This window comes from Drosophila sulfurigaster, chromosome 4 (genome assembly GCF_023558435.1).
Source record: "Drosophila sulfurigaster albostrigata strain 15112-1811.04 chromosome 4, ASM2355843v2, whole genome shotgun sequence".
NCBI classification, from domain to species: Eukaryota; Metazoa; Arthropoda; class Insecta; order Diptera; family Drosophilidae; genus Drosophila; species Drosophila sulfurigaster.
In genome coordinates, this window is record NC_084884.1 from 1,953,790 (window position 1) to 1,966,254 (window position 12,465).

Below are 12,465 nucleotides of genomic sequence, written 5' to 3' on the forward strand. Positions count from 1 at the left end.
AATGGTCAACCACGACCGAAAACAAAATCTTCATAATCATCGTATTTTTATACCCGCTACCCAAAGGGTAGAAGGGTATTATAACTTTGTGCCGGCAGGAAATGTATGTAACAGGTAGAAGGAGGTACCCTATAAAGTACGTATATATATTATTGATCAGCGTCAACAGCTGAGACGCTCTAGTCCTGTCCCCGCAAAGGACATGATGATGATGATGACTGATGACTTTAAGTTTTACCTTTTATTATTGCAAACACTGATGTTACAAATTTATTTATTGTTCCGAATGTAAATAAAATATAAATGTAATAAATAATAAAACAAGTCAGAAAGCTACAGTCGAGTGTGCTCGACTGTGAGATACCCGTTACGCATTTTGAATAAAAGAAAAATATTTTGCAGTATTATTTTCAAAATATACAGAAATACTGGAAATATACCAAATAGTATATTTGTTATATCGATATAGTACCACATAATTGCATATACATATGTACTATATTGTTGTAACACTTTCATATGCAGCAGACATCGTGAAGGGTGGCAGATATCCACCCTCAACTCACACCCATAGATTTCTGTTTGTCGGTGCTACTCACCACTCGCAGATACCTGAGTTACATACCCAAAATCATTTGGGCATCGCGAGTGCATAATACAATTATAGAAGACAATTTACAATTTTAATCCCCTTGCATCTTGTAAGGGGTGATTATAGAGGTAGCACCTCTTGCAGACGCAATTACCTTCTATGATTGCATAATGGACGAGACTACCTTCTACATATAATTGTATCGTGATCGCACTCCTGCTTTTGCCTTTTTGGCACCGGATCTTGTGCCTTTCGGGTGTTTGTGTTTCGTGCAGCCGATCATGTTTTTACTCATGACGAATGGCTTGTGCCTTGTGAGTATCTGCCCACATTCTGAAATTCACTAGAGTATTTTCGCAGACGCGCGAGTGTTTTCCCCTTCTCACAGTGAGCGATTTGGTCTCGCTAGCGGCATTAATAACTTCTATACTAAAATAGATGTCTTCAAAAGGTTTTTTTCACTGATCAGAGAAAAGTCAGTTTTTAAGTAAAAAAATTTTTTTTAAATATTTTTTAATTTAAAAAAATTTTATTAAATATAAAATTTTGTTTTACTTTTATTTTTTTAAAATTTCAATTAACAAATTTCATATATAAACTTTATCTAAAAAATGATGGGATGATGGAAAAAAATGGGATGACTTGTGAGTGAAATACTAAAAAAGATCCCTTTTGGTACTAACACTGTGCCTAAAAAGTACCATAGTTCGAAGGCTAGCAGGTAATAGCAGTTCATATTACACATTTTGGACTGACACTGAATTACTGTTAATACACTGAATTACCACTACGTTTTATGAGCTACACATTTATAGACCGGTCACAAACATTGATTTTTTGTAATACATAATAAAAAGCCAAACTTTTAACAAATTCAATAAAATTGTAAATTTCCGAGGAACTCGAAATCAATGCGCGAAAAAAGAAAGAATTTTCTAGAGCTCTTTGCAAAATCATATGGTATGTTTGACCGTTCACAGCTGATGATCAGTTGATCGTAGAGCTTTTAAAACGCTTTGATAAATCTAATCAAAGCATCTGTTGTCGACTTGTGAAAAAATATCAACGCTTTTTAAATTTCAAAATTTGAATTAAATGCCGCTAGCGAGACCAAATCGCCCACTGTGCTTCTCTTGTTGATTATGTGTCGCTGTGGCACATGGTTAGATTTAATTGCTATGAATGATTTTTATGAGTTGATGCTTTAACAAATGGTCAAATAAATAACAGCTGGTTTTTCTTGAAATTACGGAAAATTGTATAAATATACATATATGCATTTACCATAATGGTATAAACTGAGGAACATGAAAACCCTATAAATTCATAAAACAGACATATTTGCAGTTCCTTCAAAATTTGGATTTTCCACATATTCTCTTGAATTTTGTATTTAATTAGGTAATATACAGTAGGTCACAGCTTATTTCAACCACCACCAACCGACAACTTTGAGTTAGTGTACTGGCTAAACTAAAAGAGGTATTAACTTTATTTAAACGCAGGATTTTAGTTTAATGTTTTAACATACAAGATACTTTTTCATTTATCCTCTAATTTTTGTTTACTATATAAAATTATTGAAAAACAAAAAAATGCCAAAAAAGTACAAAAAGTATAAAACGTTCCTTGTTACGTTTTTGGATATCGTTTGTGCCAGCAGTGTTGAGGGCTTATCAATATATCGCGAGGCGATAATAGGGGTACGAAATGGCAACTCCACGGGAGGGAGGGAGTTTTAAGCTGCCCCTCATGTTAACAATTAGAGTAAGGCTGATGTCAGAGTGCGCGCGAGAAGCGATGCGATAATATAGGGCGAGAACGAGCGATAAACCACTGCAACCTTTTCCATATGCAATCGCTCGAAAGATGTCAGAGTGAGAGCGAAGCGAGTTGCGAGTTCAAGCGAGAGCAATTCGAGAGAGCTTCAACTCTCTCAGAGCGTACGATTGTTTTGTTGCATCCTGTGATTGAATTTCCGCTTATTTTCAAAATTTGGCCAACGCTTCTCCAGCCGACTACTAATTTTATTTGAAATAGTCAAAAGTCGAAGTAGACATCCTTGAGTAGTTAAAAAATTTCTGGGTGGTTTCTCAAGTCGTTATATAAATTTTTGAACTCTCCTTTTCGTTTCTACTGCAGTTAAGCGGGTGGTCGCCCCTTTCTTTAAAACAAATTTAAATGTTGCACTTGAAGCAAAAAATTTTCGTGCGAATCCATCACCATCATATTAATAACTGAAAAATAGAACAATGTAGCTCGCTCTCACTCTTCTCTTCACTCACATCTTCTCGCTTTGCTCATCGCTTCGCTTCGCTTCTCGCGCGAGTTACCAGTCCAGTCACTGGAGTCACTCCAGTGACCGAGGGAGTCTCATTTGCGAGAGAATTCTGTAATATGTTAGAAATACTCCCAAATAAAAGCACTGTGCTGTTTGGAGAACAGAATAAGACTGACTATTTCGTCAGTGGCAATTTATTACAAAAGGCCTGAACATGTGTGTGTATGTCAGAATCTAAGTATGAGTGTATTATCGTCAGAGTTGCACAGAGTAGGCTTGGAGTTGCATAGAGTAGGCTTGGAGTTTCCGGATCGGCATTATTCCATGTGGCCGGAGAGAGGGGCATGTTAACTCGCGCACTCTGACATCAGCCTAAAAGAAAACGTAAATTTTTTTCACTGGAGATTGGCATGTGGATTTTTTTGATCGAGGGGTTGGATTGAGTGCGAGGTTGGAGATGGTCCACCAAAAGAAAGTGCTGTTCGAAATTTGTGCTGGTGGCATCGTGTTCTTTTTGAAAGTCAGATATAACGTCCAAAATGAACGGCGCGACAAACAACGGCGACTATCACTGCTGGAGAGAAGCCAGAGTGCAGACAACCATCGCAGCGAGGCGTTACATACATACAAACCTACAAAGTTACTCGCGAGATTTACATATTAATATTTACAAATTCATATATGTATATATATCTTCTGTTACAATATCCTGTATTACTATATCTTCTATTACCTCACCCCTTAGCCCAAGAGCTCTTAGGTAGGTCAAGGTAGAGAATTAAACGATGTAAACATATATATATATATGTACATACACATGCGTATATAAATTAATAAATGAATATATCCTAATCTCCCAAATGCGTAACATATGTATAAAAGAAGTTGTCCTTTCGGCCGTTGTGGCTATATTGATTCGCCTCGTTTCTTCTGCGCTATTTTGTACTTTGTTTGTCATCTGTTAATAGTAAGTAAACGAATTAGATGTTACTTAATAAGGAAAGATTTTAAATAATAACATAATTATACTTGCGACGGTGAACATGATCGTGTGTTTTCCGTTTCGTGGAAAGGGGAATTCCACAGCACTACGCCAGATGAGGAGCAGCCACTGCTGTTACGCCAGGGTCCAGCTGTGGCCCTATTCAACAAGAAAATCGATCAGTGAATTGTTTTCGTATATGATTGTTGTTCTTTTCTTACCGTCGTCAATAGTTTTTATACCCGCTACCCGTAGGGTAGAAGGGTATTATAATTTCTGTCGGCAGGAAATGTATCTACAAAGTATATATATTCTTGATCAGCATCAATAACCGAGACGATCTAGCCATGTCCGTCTGTGTGGCTGTGTGTCTGTCCGTCTGGATCTCAGAGACTATAAGAGATTCAACTATTTTTTTCTACTGCATTTGTTATGTTTGCATGAAGATCAAGTTTGTTTCAAATTTTTACCACGCCCACCTCCGCCCCGTAAATAAAAAAAAATCGAATAACAAGCGTAACTTTAGAGTTAGAGCGAATTTTGGGATGCGATCAGATAAAAATTGTGGAAGTTATTAAAGAAATACTTTTGCATGGACAAAAACCTACTTACTAGGGGTTTTAGTTGCTTTGACCGACAATCTGGAATATTATGCCGTTTATGCTACATATATTTTGAATGTGGTACTATTTCGATATACCAAATATACAATTTAGTATATTTGTAGTATTTTTGTAATATTCTCGACTGTAACTTTCTTACATGTTTGTAATTCCTTTTGTTCAACGCAATTTAAAATTGCGCGGCAGCTGAAGATTAATAGCCTATTTCCACTACACCAAAACCTCGGTTTTTTGTTTTTTCCGTTCAGGTCGAATGTTACGTAACGTAACTTACGTTCGTCGGTTCGAAACGTAAAAACTGAGTGCAGTGGAAAAAGCCTATTACCTTTTGTTTGTTTTCTTATTAGTGATGAGTTTTTCCGTTGTAAAGCAGCTGTTTTGAATCGATGGAGTTATCGATTGTGCGGACCGCGGGCCAGGGATGAGACTCTACCTGAGATTCGATGAGCCAGCCGGAGCGGCCCCAAGCTTAGCAAGCAATTTGAGCGTTTTCTGATAGTTTTTTGAGCATTTTATATCATAAAGTGCCCAAAAGAGTCCGGAAAGACCTTTTTTCCGTGAAAATGGTCGTACTTTAATTGGGAAATTTCTGAGTCCAATATGACACAGAAATAAGTGCTAATCAAGCATTGAAAACGCTCAGAAAATACTCATAAAAGTATCATTTTTAGGCAGTTAAATCTCCATGAAAAGGTTAATTTCCGACACTTAAATAACACATTTTTTGAAGTAGTTTCAATAAATAAAATTTAGATTTTATATTTGTTTTTTATTTTTCTCAAAAAGTATACGGCAAATTAGAAAAATCTTAAAAATTAATTCATAAATTCTATGTTTATGTGTATTATTATATTAAGAATATGGAATTCTTACAGAATAATTCTTAAATTCTATGCATATGTGTATTATTATATTAAAAATATGGAAATCTTACAAACTTTATCTTAATATATATATTATATATAAACTTTTTATTTTAAATTTCAGTTGAAATACTTTCTTTTACTTCATTTTAAACACTCTCTTACACTTTTTTAAGCACGTCAGACTTACACTTCTTCAATGTTCAAACTAACTAAAATTGTCAGTTTTCGAACATTTTGCGATAAGCGATCTGCACACCGTTAGTTTAAGTTATGTTTTTACTTTGCACTTACCGCAGCACCGAATATAGTCACACATACTCAGAAAACACCTTTAAAATCGGCTCATTTTGGACACATAATTTAGAGCCCTCCTAAATTTGCTTGCTGGGTTTAAGATGAAATTTTTATTAATTATATAAATAAGTCATCATTCAAACGCAATAAAAAGGCAACAATAGATGTATGATTTAAATTGTATAGAAATAAATAATTCTTCAGTGCACAAGCAAATGCCCTCGGTATACATACCAGAGAACTGCAACGAGTATGATTAAGTATGAGCGAATACTCATACCCAAATTGCAATCAAATCAATTCAAACCATAGTTGCAACGAGTTCGATTCAACTCAAGTACTTCCAGCGTCAGCTAATTTGATTTTCCTCGAACCGATTTTCCCTCGGCAATCACAATCAAGTACAAGTATGGGCTGCTTCGGCTTGCATCAAACCCTTTGATGCGATTGTTGTTAACGAAACATCGGGTTGGACTGTTGCTAAGTCAGAATTCAAGTTTTTTACTCGAAAATAATTGTTTTGATTTTAGTCATCAGTTGTTTACTCGAGTGATTAGGTTATGATGCGTGTGATAGAAATGTTTGATAAAATGTATGTTAAAAATTGTTTTAAGATAAAATTAAGCAAAAGTAGTATTTATAATAATTATTATTGTCATTTTATACATTTACATATTGATTATTTTTCAAATTTATCTATTTATTATAATTTAAAAATATAATTTTATTTTATGGGATGGGATGGCTTTCATTCGTACAGAGTAAAGTTTCTGATTGCGGTCAACTTGGTGGCCGCCAGTGCGATCTCTGTCTACGAATGATTGCAAGTTGACACACAGCCTCCTCGTGGCACCTCCTGGGTAGCTATCTTAGCATCCGCTAGATGGTTACTCCAAGCGAGCAAACTGCGATATTTACTACAGCTGCCATGCGGAGAGGCGCGAATTTGGATGCGGATTTGTAGTAAGCCGGAGACTTTGCCACCACGTCTCCAATTTCACCCCAGTGAGTGAACGGTTGGCTACAATTCGTGTCAAATCTAGATTTTTCAATCTTAGCATAATTTGCGCGCACGCCTCGACGGAGGAGAAGGACGATGCTGCTAAGGATGCATTCTATGCGAGACTCGAGGACACATACGACTGCTGCCCAAACCACGACGTGAAGATCATCCTCGGGGACTTCAACGCAAAGGTTGGGCGCGAGCGCATCTTTGACCGCACCGTCGGTCAATTCAGCCTCCATGAGACCACCTCGAACAACGGTTTCAGAGTAGCACCAGATTTCGGCACCTCGACATCCACAAGGCTACATGGCTGTCCCCTGATCAAAAACGCAACCAAATTGATCATGTTGTGATAGACGGAAGGCATGCCTCAAGCGTGATGGACGTGCGTACGTATCGTGGAGTCAACATAGACTCGGACCACTATCTTGTCGCAGCCAAGATGCGCATGCGGCTATGCCGAGCGAAAACGTACGCCCCATCACGCAACGAAAGCTTGACGTCACTAGGCTGCGATCACAAAGGACAGCAATAGCCTACTCCACTCACCTCTCGGAACTGCTCCACCAACCTACCCTCTTCCTGTTGACGCCGGCGGACTCTGGGCGCCATTGGGTTCAAGCGCCCACCCACAAGGAACCAATGGTATGACGAGGAGTGTCGCGTCGCAGCTGCGGCAAAAGACGCCGCATACAGAAGAACGCTGCAGTCTGGCGCAACGCGAGCTACGTGTGAACGTTACAGGGAGAAAAGGAAGGAAGAGAGGCGGCTTTTAGACGGAAAAACGGGAGAAAGAAAAGCGAGAGTGCGAGGAACTCGAGGTGTTGCAGGACAGAAATGATGCTCGAAAATTTTACCAACAAGTGAAGCGTCTGACACAAGGTTTCAAGACTGGAGCATCTAACTGTCGAGATGAAAACGGGAATCTGGTTACAGATACTCAGTGCACGCTGAGGTTATGGAGGGCGCATTTCTCCAAGCTGCTAGCAGAGGATGACGGCACCAATCCCGCCATTGGAGGAAGCAGCCCGATACCACCAATCGACGACAATGTGGATATACCACTACCTAGCCATGACGAGGTCCGAGTTGCTATTATGCGACTCAAAACAACAAAGCAGCCGGTGCTGATGGACTGCCTACGGAGTTGTTTAAGGCCGGCGACGAAGAGCTGATAAGGTGCATGCATCAGCTGTTCTGTGCTGAAGAAAGGCGACCCGACGATAAGCACCAACTACCGGGGAATTAGCCTGATTGCCATCTCATATAAGGTCCTATCGAGCGTAATATGTGAACGACTGAAGCCGTATACCAGCACACTGATTGGACCTTATCAGTGCGGCTTCAGACCTGGTAAATCTACCATAGACCAGATCTTCACATTGCGCCAAATCCTGAGAAAACCCACGAAAATCGAATTGACACACACCATCTATTTGTCGATTACAAAGCTGCATTCGATAGCCCGACAAGAGAACGCCTATATGCCACCATGTCTGAGTTCGGTATTCCAGCAAAGCTGATACGTCTTTGCAGGATGACATTGAGCAGCACCATCAGCTCTATCAAGGTAGGAACGAACCTCTCCGAACCTTTTAATACCGTTCGAGGTTTCAGACAAGGCGACCCCTGTCGTGCAACCTCTTCAACTTCGTGATAGAAGGGGTTTTGCGGAAAGCCGATGTACATCGAGCTGGCACTATTTTTATAAAAGTGTCCAGCTCCTTGCTTACGCTGATGATATTGACATCATTGGCCGCAGCAAGACGAAGTATATGCTGTCGACAAGCAGGGAAACGCGGCGCCTAGACTCCCATGTGGTAGCAGACAGCTATACGTTCGAAGTGGTCAAGGAGTTCACGTACCTTGACACTGCCATTAACACCAAAAACGACGTCAGCCTGGACGACGTCAGCATAGGTGCTACTTTGGTCTGAGTAGGCAAATGTGCAATAGAGACCTCTCTCGCCGAACAAAATTAGCACTCTACAAGACACTCATCCTACCCGTGCTCTTATATGGCGCAGAAGCATGGGTAGTGTCAATCACAGATGCAGCAGCGCTTGGGGTGTTCGAGAAAAAATTCTTCGCAAGATCTTCGGTCCCGTTCGGATTGGGGACGACTTTCGCATTCGGATGAACCACGAGCTGTACGAGTTGTACGACGACGTGGACGTGGTACGGCGCATCACGATACAACGTCTGCGCTGGCTCGGTTGTGCGTATGGATGAAGAATCTCCAGCTCAGAAGGTATTCGAAGCGAGAGTCGACTACGGGCGACGACGAAGGGGACGACCAAATCTTCGATGGAAGGACCAAGTAGAGCAGGACCTTAATCTACTGGGTATTTCTAATTGGAGGAGGCGCCTGGAGGGAGACGCTGAGATCGGCCAAAACCCGAAATGGGTTGTAGTGCCACCTAATAATAATAATAATAATAATTTTAATTTATATAAATTCAATTATCTAATTTATTTTTCTTTTTAAAAATTGAATTTAAAACTATTATTAAACAGTAGAAATTTCTATAAATACACCAGCCATATGTGTACTCGACGAGTGTACGAGTACATGAACACAATTTGACCGAACACCGGTTAGCATTTAAATCAATCATGTTTGAGTATGATTGAATTTCGGGTATTGGTTGCGTTCAAAAATAGGTGAATATTTACGTGTTTTGCCTTTGATGTCAAAACAGGCGACGTATCGATGTCACTCGATGTTGAAATTTTCAGGCCAACATCAATGTATCGTTGTTGGCTCCGATGTTTTTGCACCTCTACCGATTACTCATGTTTGAAATTTGTTCGTCGGCATTGAGTTGGAAACGAAAAGTTCAATACATATACCCGAAGCAAACGGAATAAATCAAACAGAGTACTGAATCAGTACTCGAGTATGAGCAAAAATGTCTTATTCGGTGCAGTTCTCCGATATGGAAATATCAATATATCGATATTTTTAAAAAACCATTTATTTATATCGTAATATTGTTTGCCCAAATAATGAGTATGTGATATTTTTTTTTTTTATATTTTCAGATTTTTCAGCGTTGGTCACTCGGTGATCTCAAGTGAAGAAATCGCAACGCAAAAATGGATTTCTGATAAAGACCAGACATGATACAATTATACAAGGTAGTCTCGTCGGCAAAAGCTGGTACCCTAGTAATCTTGACAATGGTGCGAGTGAAAGTGTCTCAGCGTAGTAGTGTGACCGAGACGACAATGAAATGTGCATTAACCTTTAGACGATGCAATCAATATTTACATATTTAGAAGCTAATATTAATGTCTTCTTGACATGTTTTTAAAATGTAAGTTGTTTATGAGCCATATTAATAATATATATGAGAATTCTCTAATTCTCTAAATGTTCTAATTCTATCCGTGTCTACGGCATATATTGCAAAATATCATTTTGCAGAAGGGTTAATTTCAGAAAAAATTCGTCCGCAGACGACCTCGTGCGTCGAAAAGGGAACATACTTCTATGGCAACACCTTAGTTGCAATATTTTTTGATTTAAAATTTCAGTCTTGCGACAAATCTGACGTGCGCTAGCTGCTTGTCAGCAAGGCAACTGCACGTTGCAAAACTTCACATGCATTCACATACTAATATAGGCGAGCATGTAGATACATACACGCATACATAGAAACGAAAGCAGAGCGCCATGAAATACGCTCAGTGATCCGCATTTGATCTGCGACTGAACTGAGTGTGTGACGCAGTGCTGCCAATTTCCCGTAAAACTGGCTTTTTAAGGCTAACTGCGGGAAAATTTTGTTTATTGCGGAATTGTGAAAATCGGGAATTCTGACATTTTTAGAGATTCAATTGGCTTTTTCCCAACTTTTTTTGTGTTAACACAAAAGTAAAAAAAGTGCCTGTAAAATATCTGCAGAAGATATTAAATTATTTTTGCAACCTTTTAATGGGAAATTCTATTTGACCATTATTTGACTTCAAAGTGCTTGCAACAGCAAAAGCTCTTGAGCTTTTACGGTATGTGAAATGAGTGTGTGTTGGCAACACTTAATTTGTATCGAAGTTATATTTGAACAGCTCTCTTAAATTTACGATGTATTTGTATTCATCAGCATTTACCGTGTTTATTGTATAATGGTTGAATTAAATTAAATTAATATGTCATACGTAAATGAGACAGACTAATAAGATAACGATAAAATAATGAAAATCTTTACCTTTTAAACAAAAATGAACTAAATAAATTATTTTTTAGACAATTTTCTCTTTTTCATACATTTGTTTTTCTTTTAAACAAAATGAACTTAGCAAAGTATTATTTTTGTAGACATTTTTCTCTTTTTGATACATTTGTTTTAGCTTTTTGAATTTTTTTATAATTTTTTAAGCTTTTTCTCAATTCCTTCCGTCAAAAACAGTTTTTTTGCTGGTCAAAAGTAGGCAGCACTGGTGTGACGCACGTCACACGTTAGAGCTTCGAATTTTCGAATGAGCCGAAGAGGCTCTGGTGTTCGAATCGCAGCGCTCGGCACGACTGGGGTCGCCATAATTCTGTTTTTAAAGATAGGTTTTTATATGAATTGACGCATCTATGTATTGTATGGTTAGTACCACTATTTTGACTGTTTGACATACCTATGTATTGGTAAGTTAGTGCAATAATTCTGTTTTTAAGTATGGTCATGCATGTTTCTAAAAAGTCGATAATTTAAGAAATGTCATCGATATTTTTGCAGGTCTGTCGCAATTTTGTCATTTTTAAAATATAGCTTTAACAATATTTTCTGCTAAGTAAGATCAAAAAAGAAACAACAATAATATACGAGAACAATTTGTGACGCACCATATTGCGCCTCAATAAATATATAAATAATATATACCAGAGCGTTTTCACTCAGTCACTCGAAAACATACGGTCACTCAGATAGAGCCAGTTGTGCCGAATTAACAGCGCATGATCAACGTATTCAGAGCCAATCGAGTAACAGCGCATGCGCAAAGTAAGCAGCACCAATCGAGTAACAGCGCATGTGCAATGTAAGCAGCGCCAATCGAGTTAACAGCGCATGTGCAAATTTAGGCGAAAAGAACAAAGCGAGTTAGCAGAGCCAAGACCTTGACCTAAATAGAAGCGAAAGTAATAGGATTAGAATCCAATGGTGCGTAGACCTTTGCTCGCGAGTGTCAAGAAAAGTGAAGTTGTCTTTTCCAAAAACTACAAAGTGCAAATAACGACCACGAATTTCACCCCTCAGCTGAGGCATACTCTGCATGTATGTATTTATTAATTATCGCTACTTCGATTTCCGGTAGGTGAGCATCCCATTCCCGATTGTCATTCTCTAAATACGCTCTCATATCACGGTCCAGTTTACGAGTTCAGCGGCATTGCTTTGAGGTGAATATATCGACGTGCGCATGTGGGTGATTCCGATGCTTTGATCATCGTCCTAAACGATTCGGAAATAAATTGTCGTCTGTTGTCGGAGTGTAACCCTCCGGCACTTCGAATTTCAAGAATACCTCGTGAACCAGGAAAAAAAAGTAAACTTGCAAAAATTATACACAACTATGAAGATACAAACGTGCTCACGTTTGGATCGTGGATATTTCCCAAGAAGTCGATGTACAATTTCTGGAACGGGTGATCGGTAAGTATTTCTTTTCAATGCCGGCCTGCGTTGAATAATTCTGTGATTTGGTCTCCTTGCAGGTTGCACATCCCCGTAAAAAGTCGTGAACATGCGCTTTCTGTATTTGACCAGTGAGTGAGTCTGGTCCCCAGCTTCCAACTCGCCTGGGTTGTTCCATCGTCAAACGACTCATG